General features: G+C 50.5%; 1 protein-coding gene across 1 annotated transcript in view; it reads left to right on the top strand.

Annotated features, from left to right (window-relative positions):
- Positions 1-1346: 1346 nt before the first annotated feature.
- The window catches only part of LOC146209850 (thiol S-methyltransferase TMT1B-like), a 111134-nt gene continuing 101581 nt past the window's right edge, over positions 1347-10899 (top strand). Inside the window, exon 1 of the mRNA XM_084604442.1 lies at positions 1347-1712. The gene's annotated coding sequence lies outside the window, so the exon portion shown is untranslated. The remainder of the gene's footprint in view (positions 1713-10899) is intronic.

Below are 10899 nucleotides of genomic sequence, written 5' to 3'. Positions count from 1 at the left end.
GCATCGCATTCTAAAAATAGCTCTTGTTTCGGGTCGAAGTGCGTGAGCACCGGGGCCGTGGACAGCGCCTCCTTCGCTAAGGAAAATGCATCTTCTTCCTTAGAACTCCACACCCACTTAACACCCTTTTCGAGCAACCGGTACAGGGGGGCTAGCAACGTAGCCATGTCAGGCAAAAACTTGTTGTAGAAAGTTACCATGCCCAGAAACGAGCGCAGCTCGCTCCCATTTTGGGGGGAGGGGGCTGATTTGATGGCATGAAGAGCTTTTTCAGTCGGATGCAGTCCGTCCGCATCAATACGGTGACCGAGATAAGTGACAGACGTCTCGTGAAATCGACACTTGTCAGCACGCAGTTTGATGCGATGCTCACGAAAGCGCTGAAGAACCGCCCTGAGGTGATTGCTTTCGCCATCGTGGTTTTCCGCAATCAGAACGTCATCGAGGTATGCTTGTACCCCGGGCAAGCCTTGCAGAACAGTTTCGATACGCCTCTGGAATATGGCCGGTGCAGAAGCAATTCCAAAAGGCAAGCGATTGAAACAAAACAACCCTTTGTGGGTGTTGATTACGGCCAACTGGCGGGATTCTTCGTCTAGCTCAATCTGATTGTAGGCATCCCTCAAGTCCAATACGCTGAATCGCTGCCCTCCTCCCAACTGAGCAAAAATATCATCTATAACTGGCAGCGGGTACTGTTCCATTTCACACACTAAGTTCAGCGTAACCTTAAAATCTCCACATATGCGCACTCGCCCATCTTTCTTGAGAACTGGTACAATAGGTGTGGCCCATTCTGCGTGAGTGACCGGTGATATGCCAGCTGCCACAAGCCTGTCCAATTCCTCTGAAACTTTATCGCGTAGAGCGTAAGGTACTTTTCTTGCCTTGCAGAACTTCGGTTGTGCTTGTGGCTAGACCTGCAGGTGCACTGGTGGACCTGTCATGCCTCCCAGGCCTCCGTGAATAAGTCTGCGTAGTCCTCCAGAACGGCAGTCTGTACAGCAGGGGTCAAGCTGCGGTCCTGTGGCGAACGCAGAACATGTAGCACAGCTGCTTCTTTGTTTTCGAGTTTCTGCAGCAAATCCCGGCCACAAAGTAGGGGTCCTTCGCAATCTAAGACGATGAGGTTGCAATCGACAGCTGCACTCTTATAGCGCACCCGCATAGGCAACACTCCGAGTACCGGCAGTCTCCCCAGATAGCAAGACAATTTAATCGTCGGTTTCTGCAACTCTGGCCATTGATTACTGTGTGCTTCGTAGGTTGTCCTAGGAATGACACACACTGGCGATCCGGTATCTACATCCATTAACAGCTTGATGCCATTCCAGCTGAACGTTTTTCTAATTGGTGGCACCAACAGTTCGTTTGTAGTCACTGACCATAGCTGGGCTGCACTAGTTTCGCTATCGCTCTCTGTATGCGCTGTGACGTTCACCGAATGGTTTCTTTCCTTTCGGCACATTCGAGCCAAGTGGCCTTGTGTGCCACAACTGTAACAGCGTCGGTGACGCATCGAGCAGGCGGCATTATCATGACCGCTGTTTCCACAACGCTCGCACTGCTTGTCACTCGCGTTCCGCTTCGCGCGCCAACGCCGCGGCATCTTTAATGCTAGCAAGTCAGAGGAGGCTTCTTCGTGCCTTATCTTCTGCGAATCAAGCTCTGCATGCTCGGATGCCATCGCAAGTGCTGTCGCTTCAGCTAAGGTAAGATCTTTTTTTGCTAGCAATTGTTTTTGCAAGTTCTTCGAACTGACGCCACATACGATGCGGTCTCTCAACATCCTGTCGAGCATTGTTGCAAAGTTGCAGTTCTGAGAAATTCGTCGTATTTCGACAATAAAATCTTGTACTCACTCCCCTTCGTGCTGTTGCCGGTGAAAGAACTTGAAGCTTTCGGGAATCTCGTTCGGCGTAGGGTCGTAGTACTTGCTTAACTCGTCTACTACTGACTGATAGCTCAAAGAGTTTGGCTTCTGTGGGGCGACTTGTCCGCAAAGAATATCAATGGTTCTTGACCCAAGCGCGGCGACTAGCAAGGCTCTTTTCTTGGCATCGTCAGTTACTTGGTTAGCTTCGAAATAGGCTTCAACTTTGACGAGGTACGATTGCCACTTATCTTTCACGTCGTCGAACTCAGGCAGGTGGTGGCCCATGGCTGCAGGAAGGTCCGAGGCCTGGATACTATCGACAGACCCTTATGTTATGGGAATCCTCGTCGCCACTGTTGCAAACGCCAGCGGCCGGCGTTCGCCTGCCAACGGGTCGGCGGCGGCGAACCCGTTAGAGCCCAACGAGACTGATGGCTGGGGCAGAAAGAACTGGGTTTATTGTGTGGCTTGGGCTTTTATACCAAGCCAAAGAAAAAAGAAGAACGAAAGGAAAGCTGCAAGCAGAGGCTGCCGTGACGCTTGGTGATGACGAGCAGAGCGGAGGCGGGCACACGTGGCGCTGACGAAGCATTTAGCAGTTCGCAGCAAAACCCTGAAGAATACCCTCACTTCGGACCCTGTTCTCGCTCATTTCGACGACACTGCTTCCACCATCTCCAGACCGATGCCAGCAGCCTCGGTATCGGCACCGTACTTCTGCAACGTGATACCGCTTCTCGGGAAAAGGTAATTGCGTTTGCCAGTCGAACTCTAACACCAGCGGAAAGCAACTACACCATCACTGACCAAGAGTGCCTCGCCGTCGTTTGTGCAGTTCAGAAAATCCGCCCCTACCTCTACGTCCGCCATTTCACGATCGTTACCGATCACCACGCACTGTATTGGTTATCAACCCACAAATATTTGACGGGACGCCTGGGCCGTTGGATGCTGCGTTCGCAGGAATACCACTTCGATGTCACATACAAATCGGGTCGCAAATATCGAGATGCCGATGCTCTTTCCCATTGCCCGCTCCCAGAATCACCAACTAGTGCTTCTTCGTGCCTTCCTGCGTGCACCCTTGACGTCCCAATGTCGTCCAGAGCTCCAAACATCACCTGTGCTACTCCTGCCACTGCTCCAGATCGCTACGCCACTATTTCACACCAGCGAGCAGATCCCTACTGTCTTTCCCTAATCGACCTTCTCGCCAGTGCTTCTCATCCTCCTACCGCTAGGATGCGCAGGCAACTCCAAAAGTTCAAACTTGACAACGGCGTGCTCTCCCATTATATTTATTGCCATGAAGGCACCCGTTTTGTACCCGTTATTGCGAGAGCGCTTCGCACCCGTATCCTGGCGGCTTTCCACAAAGATGCTACAGCCGGTCACTTAGGCTTTCATAAACTTACCACCGCGTGAAAACCCGTTTTTTCTGGCCAGGCCTCGCCTCAAGCGTGGCAAAATACGTCGCCTCTTGTCTGCCATGCCAGCGACGCAAACGGCCGACTTCTCCTCCTGCTGGCCTACTACAACCACTACCTTGCTCTGCTACTCCTTTAGCCGTTGTTGGCTTAGACGTATACGCGTCACTTCCATTGTCCGCACGAGGTAATCGCTGGATCGTCACCGCCGTCGACCACCTAACACGCTACGTTGAGACCGCTGCCCTGCCTAATGGCTCAGCACATGATGTCGCGGCCTTTTTTTTGGAATCGCTCGTACTGCGCCATGGGGCCCCTCAAGTGATTCTCAGCGATCGTGGTCGGACATTTCTGTCGACGATTGTAGCCGAAGTTCTTGAGGCCTCAACTCGGCAGGATCCTCTACCTCGGCTGCACCACCCCCACCGACTCTGCCCACACGACAACGCGACCCGCCGTCGTCGCGATGAAGACGTCGATGACTGGCTGGACACCTAAGCACGCTGCAGTAACTACAACCGGTGGGACGATGCTCTAAAATGTCTAAATGTTGCTTTCTACGTCATTGAGGTCGCCAGAACCTGGTGTAATAACTGCGAACCCCACACCACTAACTGGACCACATTCAAGCAGCAGTTCCGCCAATACTTCGCGGACCCGGCAGTTCGGACTGAGGTCGTGAAGAACAAGCTCTCTTCCCGCCTCCAAGGTCCCGATGATTCTTATGTGGCTTACATAGAGGCCATACTTGCACTTTGCCGGCTTATTAGTCCCACCACGCCGGAACCGGAACGCGTACACTACATCTTGAAAGGAATTATTTTGTAATCCTTCACCTGTTGACGCTATTATTGCGACCTGCCAACGCATCGACCAGCTGCAGACCTCTTTATTGCAGCCCGGCATCGCTCCTGGCCCGACTTCTCCTGACCTCGATCTGCGGGCACTAATTCGAGCTATCATCCGATAGGAGCTCCAAACCCTCAAGCCTGTCTGTCGACACGGGTGCGATCATTGGTTTGGTTAGTGGGGTTTAATGTCCCAAAGCAACTCAGGCTATGAGAGAGGCCGTAGTAGAGGACTCCGGAAATTTCGACCCCCTGGGGTTCTTTAACGCACGGGTGCGATCATTCTTCCGCACCTTCTAATGATGCCGGTCTCCGCAGCATCATTAAAGATGAGCTGGAAACAATCACTCGACCTATGGCATCCGACCCTCCTTCACCCCGCCCAGCACCGACTTACGCCCACGCGCATCATCATCATCATCATCATCATCATCATCATCATCATAAGCCTGACTGTACCCACTGCAGGGCGAAGGCCTCTCCCATATTTCTCCACTTAACCCGGTTCTGTGCTAGCTGCATCCACTTGACCCTGCGAACTTCTTAATCTCATCCGCCCACCTAACTTTCTGCCGCCCTCTGCTACGCTTTCCTTCCCTTGGAATCCAGTTTGTTACCCTAAGTGACCATCGGTTATCCTCTCTTCGCACTATATGTCTTTCCCATGCCCATTTCTTCTTCTTAATTTCTACTAGAATGTCGGTAACTTGAGTTACTTCTCTGACCCACTCTGCACGCTTCCTATTTCTTAATGTTTACCCCTACCATTTTTCGTTCCATACCCCTCTGGGTTGTCCTCAACTTCAGTAGAACTCTCTTGCTTAGCCTCCACGTTTCAGCCCCATATGTGAGTACAGGTAAGATGCGACTGTTTTATACTTTCCACTTGAGCGATACCGGTAAGCTGCAAGTCATAATCTGCGAGTTCTTGCCAAATGCGCTCCATCCCAATCTTATTCTTCCTGTTATTTCCTTTTCATGGTCCGGATCTGCGGTTACCACCTGTCCTAAGCAGACATATTCGCCTGCTACTTCCAGTGCTTCGCTACCTAATGTAAACTGCTGCTCCTTCCCGAGGATGTTGATCATTACCTTTGTCTTCTGCACATTGATTTTCAGGCCTGCCGTTCTACTTTTCCTGTCTAGGTCATAAATCGTTATTTGCACTTCATCCCCCGAGTTGCTTAGCAAGACAATGTCATCAGCAAATCGCAGATTACTGAGGTATTCTCCATCTACCCTTCTCCCTAATTGCTCCCATTCCAAGTTTCTGAATACTTCCTCTAAGCAAGCTGTGAATAGTACTGGGGAGATTGTGTCTCCTTGCCTAACACCTTTCTTTATGGAAATTTTGTTACTTCCTTCATGCAGAACTATGGTTGCTGTGCAGCCACTATATATATCTCCAGCCCTTTCACGTACGGCGCGTCTACCCCCTGATTTCGCAATGCCTGCATCACAGCCGAGGTTTCAACTGAATCAATTGCTTTTTCGTAATCAATGAACGCTATGTATAAGGGCTGGTTATATTCCAAGCATTTTCTATCACCTGATTGATGGTATGAATATGATCGATAGTAGAGTACCATTTCCAAAAAATTGCTTGAACTTTTGCTTGATTGCAGTCTAAGGTTGTCCCGATGCTATTAGCGATTACCTTAGTAAATACCTTATACGTAACAGACAGTAAGCATCACCTCCTCCCTTTGTTCCGCCGCCCCGACTGGCACCGCCCTACAATCACATAAATGCAATGGCGACGGCTGAACCTGCATCACCCTATTCCGCACCTTGGCACCCCTTCCGACCAGTCTGCTACTACTGTGGCATTAGAGGACCCATATCCCGCTTCTGTCACCGCCGCCTTCAGAACGAGCGCCGTGGTTACGGCGCCTTCGAAATTGATCTGCCTTCAACTTCATATTATCAACGGCAGTCTATTCCCAGCCCTCCTCTTCGGTCCTCTCCGCCTCCAGTGTCCTCGTCTGAGACTACTGAAGCCCATGTATCTCGACGCCGCTCGCCATCTCCATACCGCCGGTCAGTTTCTCCTCTCCGTCCCGCAACAACTCTTCCTGTCCGCCATTCGGAAAACTAATTGATGCATTTGCCGGAGGTCAAACTGCACTCTGCGAACTTAATAAAAGTTCTCCTGATCGCCCGTACAATATTATTTCTGTTTTCGTTGAAGGATAATTGGTCGAAGCTTTGTTTGATACAGGGGCTGCAATTTCTGTTATTCACGCTGATTTGTGCTACCACTTACGAAAAGTGATGACACCATATGATGGACCTCAACTAGGTGGAGCCAATGACGTTCCTCTGCGCCCTTCAGCAAAGTACAATGTGCGAGTTGATATCGAGGGCGTCCGCCACCATGTGCAGTTTGCTGTGCTCTCACCTTGTGTGCATCTGATGATTTTTGGATGGGATGTTTTGCCAATTGTTTCAGCGTTAGATTCCTGTGGCGACCGTGTCATCCATATGACAGGCAGTGATTTTGCATCTGACATTTCTGAACACCATTATCCCCTCATTGCCGCAGCTGATATTGTTTTGCCTCCTCAGTGCGAAGAACTACTTACCGTTGTTTCTGACCATATCACTGACGGAGACATACTCATTGCACCATTTCATCATCATCTTGCACGCGGCATCGCCTTCCCGTCAAGTCTTGTCAGGTTCGGCAACGGCTCAGCTCGTGTAGCGGCCACTAACACCTCACGTGAATTCCTCGTGCTGCCAAAAGGAACTTCTCTGCCTTGCATGGTGGATGTTCAACCTCTCTCCCTGATGGTGCTCACCACCCTTCTGCCTCAGCAGAGCGTTTTGACAGGCGTCTCACTTCCTGTTCTCTCAACGACTATTAATCCGAAGCTCACGCCTAACCAACGCCAAGAACTGGTGACATTGCTTCGACATCACCAAGCCATTTTTGATGCCACTTCCCCATCACTGGGACGGACTAGTGTAGCGCACCACCGCATCTTTACTGAATGTAACTCTATAGTTCGCCGAAGGCCTTGTTGGATTCCTCTCTCTCTCTCAAAGAAACGTTATTGAAGAAAATGTAAATGACATGCTACATTGCAATATTATTCGTCACTCAACAAGCACATGGTCCTCTCCAATAGTATTAGTTAAAAAAAGGACGGGTTGGTTCGCTTTTGTGTTCATTATGGTGCACGCAAAAAAATTTACCTGCAAAGATGTATACCCGATGCCGCGATTCGATGACGCCCTTAACTCTCTCCAAGGCGCTCAATATTTCTCGACCTTGGACCTCCGTTCTGGTTATTGGCAAATACCTATGGACAAAGATGACAAAGAAAAAACCGCTTTCGGTACTCCCGATGGACTTTACGAATTTATTGTTATGTCCTTTGGCCTTTTTACCGCACCAGAGACATTTGAAAGAATGATTGATACAGTACTTCGTGGACTAAAATGGATAACCTGTTTATGTTACTTGGAAGACATTGTTATCTTTTCGTCAACTTTAAGCGACCATCTTGGGCGTCTCAGTGAAGTTCTCACTTGTTTCGCTTCAGCAGGCCTTCAACTCAACACCAAGGAGTGCCACTTTGCACAGAATGAAATTAAAATATTGGGGCATCTGGTTCGTCATGACGGCATTCGTCCAGACCCTGAAAAAAGTGTGGCCGTCCTGAATTTTGCTCGTCCTCAACGGACTGCAGATTTGCTCAGTTTTCTCGGCCTGGCATCCTATTTCCGTCGTTTTATTAGACATTTTGCAACGATTGCTGCTCCCCTTCATGAACTACTTAAAGCACGCAGCGCTTTCGTGTGGACTGCGCAGTGAAAAACTGAATTCAAGAAACTCAAGCACGCCCTCACATCGGATCCTTTTCTTGGCCACTTTAGCAAAACCGCTCCAACCATCCTGCACACTGATGCCAGTGGTCGCGGTCTCGGCGCTGTACTTCTACAGTGCGACGCAACTTCCCGTGAGAAAGTATTTGCCTTCGCCAGCCGCACCATGACTCCAGCTGAGCAAAATGATACAATTACCGAGCAGGAATGTCTTGCCGTCGTCTGGGCGGTTCAGAAATTTCGTCCTTATCTATATGGTCGCCCCTTCACACTTGTGACTGATCACCATGCTCTTTGCTGGTTGTCCTCGCTGAAAAATTTGACAGGTCGACTTGGTCGTTGTATTCTACGCCTACAAGAGTAGTACCAGTTCGACGTCGTTTATAAATCGGGTCGCCACCACCAAGATGCCGACGCGCTTTCTCGCTGCCCACTTTCGCCATCAACCTGCATTTTTTCTATGCAATGTATTTCCTCCTCTGACCAGAGTCGATTTTTTCTTGCTTCAACGCATATCACAGCAGTTTAGTTTGCCGCCTCTGACAACAAACACGCTCTCCGGTCACAGCAACTAGCCGACGCCTACTGCCGTCCTATCATCGACCGCCTTAAAGGCGCTTTGAACCCACCCAGTGTTATGCTCCGCCCACAGTTACGCAACTTCAAGCTCGAAGATGGCATCCTACTCCGCTACGCGTATTGCCCTGAGGTAACCCTCTGGATCCCAGTCCTCCCGCGGGTGCTTCGCCCAAGTATCCTAACGGCACTACACGATGACGCTACAGCAGGTCACCTAGGTTTTCACTAAACCTACGACCGCGTGAAGAGACGGTTCTTCTGGCCTGGCCTGTCCTCCAGTGTAGCTAAAGGCATCGCTTCCTGCCCCCTGTGCCAGCGTCGTAAACGGCCGACCTCTCCACCTGTTGGCCTCCTACACAACCCCTTCCCTGTCCAGCCACACCACTCGAAGTAGTCGAAAACGACTTATGTGGTCCCCTGCCACTTTGTGATCGCGGCAACCATTGGAACATCACCGCTGTGGATCACCTTACGCGTTACGCGGAGACACCACCTGTGCCCACAGGCTCGGCTCAACAGGTTGCAAATTTCTTTTTGCGATATATTGTATTGCGGCATGGCGCTCCACGGGTGCTCCTAAGTGACCGCTGAACAACCTTCTTATCGACAGTCGTTGCCGAAGTTCTCCACGCATCGTCCACCCTTCACAAGACCACGTCAAGCTACCATCCTCAGACTAACGATCTGATGGAACGATTTCATTGCACTTTATCGGATATGATCTCAATGTGCATCATACCGGATCATCGAAATCGGAACACTATTTTACCATTCGCTACATTCGCCTATAATACAGCAGTACAGCGGACTACCGATTACTCTCCATTTTGCCACGTTTATGGCCGCCCTCCCACCACAATTCTCGACAGTTCATTCTTCTCTACGTCAGACCGTTCCTCCACATCAGTACCTGCCCAATTCGTATCCCGTGTGACCAAATGCCGCCACCTTGCTCGCCTCAACACCGCAGCCTGCCAGGAAGATCGCAAGAGTCGCTACGATTCTACTCATCCTGAGGTGTCCTTTCGTCTGGTGACGAAGTACTACTTTACGCACCTCTCCGTTCCCCTGGCCTTAGTGATAAATTTCATCACCGCTACCTTGATCCGTACACGGTTATCGCCCAAACTTTTCCAGTGAACTACAAAATGACACCTATTCAGCCCCCAGCCGATTGACGTCACCGTGGCACTGAGATAGTTCATGTGTCTCGGTTGAAGCCATTTGTGTGTCGCGATGCAGCAGTCGCTTAAGGGCGGCCAGGCTGGCCGCTTTCCACCCCCGGGTAAAATGTGTGAGCCTTCCAAGTATCTTCGATCTTCTTCTTTCACATGTACATACCATAATCTGCTTCATCTTCCCGCGGCGCCACCGGTGGCACGCGCCTCGGCTGTTCATCTGAATAAACGCCAGACACGGCATCCCTTGCCCTGCCGTGTCGACCTTGCCGTCTTGACCTGGTATTTTTCCACATTATATATATATTGTCACTAAGAAATGGATTTATGGTAAACGGCAACAGAGGCAGAGGGAAACGGGGGTTCACGAGAAACGCTAATACAGAGACACAGGCTCAAGAGTCTACAGTTCTAGCTAGCCGAAAGGCACGAGAGTCTATAACTTCTTCGTCTTTCAAGCGCTACCTCAAACCGCCAGGTGGCATTATTCTCCTATCGAAAAAAAAAAAACGCTAGCTCTCAGAAAAGACAGATCCGGATGGTAAATAAGGCGTTCAGCGGGTGAAATACGGTTTCATGCGAAGCACATGCACTAGGTCAGACGAGCACTGATGACTAGAGCTCGGTACAGTTACGTGTGGAATAACCTCGTACGTACCTATGTACCTCGTACGTACGTACGTAACACCCTGTAGGGACCAATGTAACGATCGAGAAGTTCTGACTGGCCTGGGCGCACAGGTGTCCACACCCAGACTGTCAGCAGGCTGGAACACGACGTAGCGATGTCAGTCGTTATATCGGCGCGCATCTGTTGCTTGCTGTTTTGTAATGTGATTACGGGCGAGTTGGCGAGTTTCCTCAGCGTATTTGGTAATTTTTCTGCATCAGCGCTAAGCAGCTGGTCGTCAGCCGCGCATGGCAGCATAGCGTCGAGCCTGTACAGGCGCCCCAAAAGTAATACGGAGCACGCGAGCTGTGGCCGAACTAGAAAAAACTGCATGCCAGCGCGCTCTAGCAAAAGATGCGCGGCAAAGAGCGTGGGTACGCCTGCACATCCGGCTGACCCATCTCGATAACTTGATGCTTGCGTTATTGCCGCCACAAGCGAAGCTGCGCTCTACCATCAGTACTCCCCAGGGGCACTTTCAATACAC

This window comes from Amblyomma maculatum, chromosome 1 (assembly GCF_055883805.1).
Source record: "Amblyomma maculatum isolate TAMU_Amacu chromosome 1, ASM5588380v1, whole genome shotgun sequence".
NCBI lineage: Eukaryota > Metazoa > Arthropoda > Arachnida > Ixodida > Ixodidae > Amblyomma > Amblyomma maculatum.
Note: the sequence above shows the minus strand (reverse complement) of the source record. Positions and strands in the feature narration are given on the sequence as shown.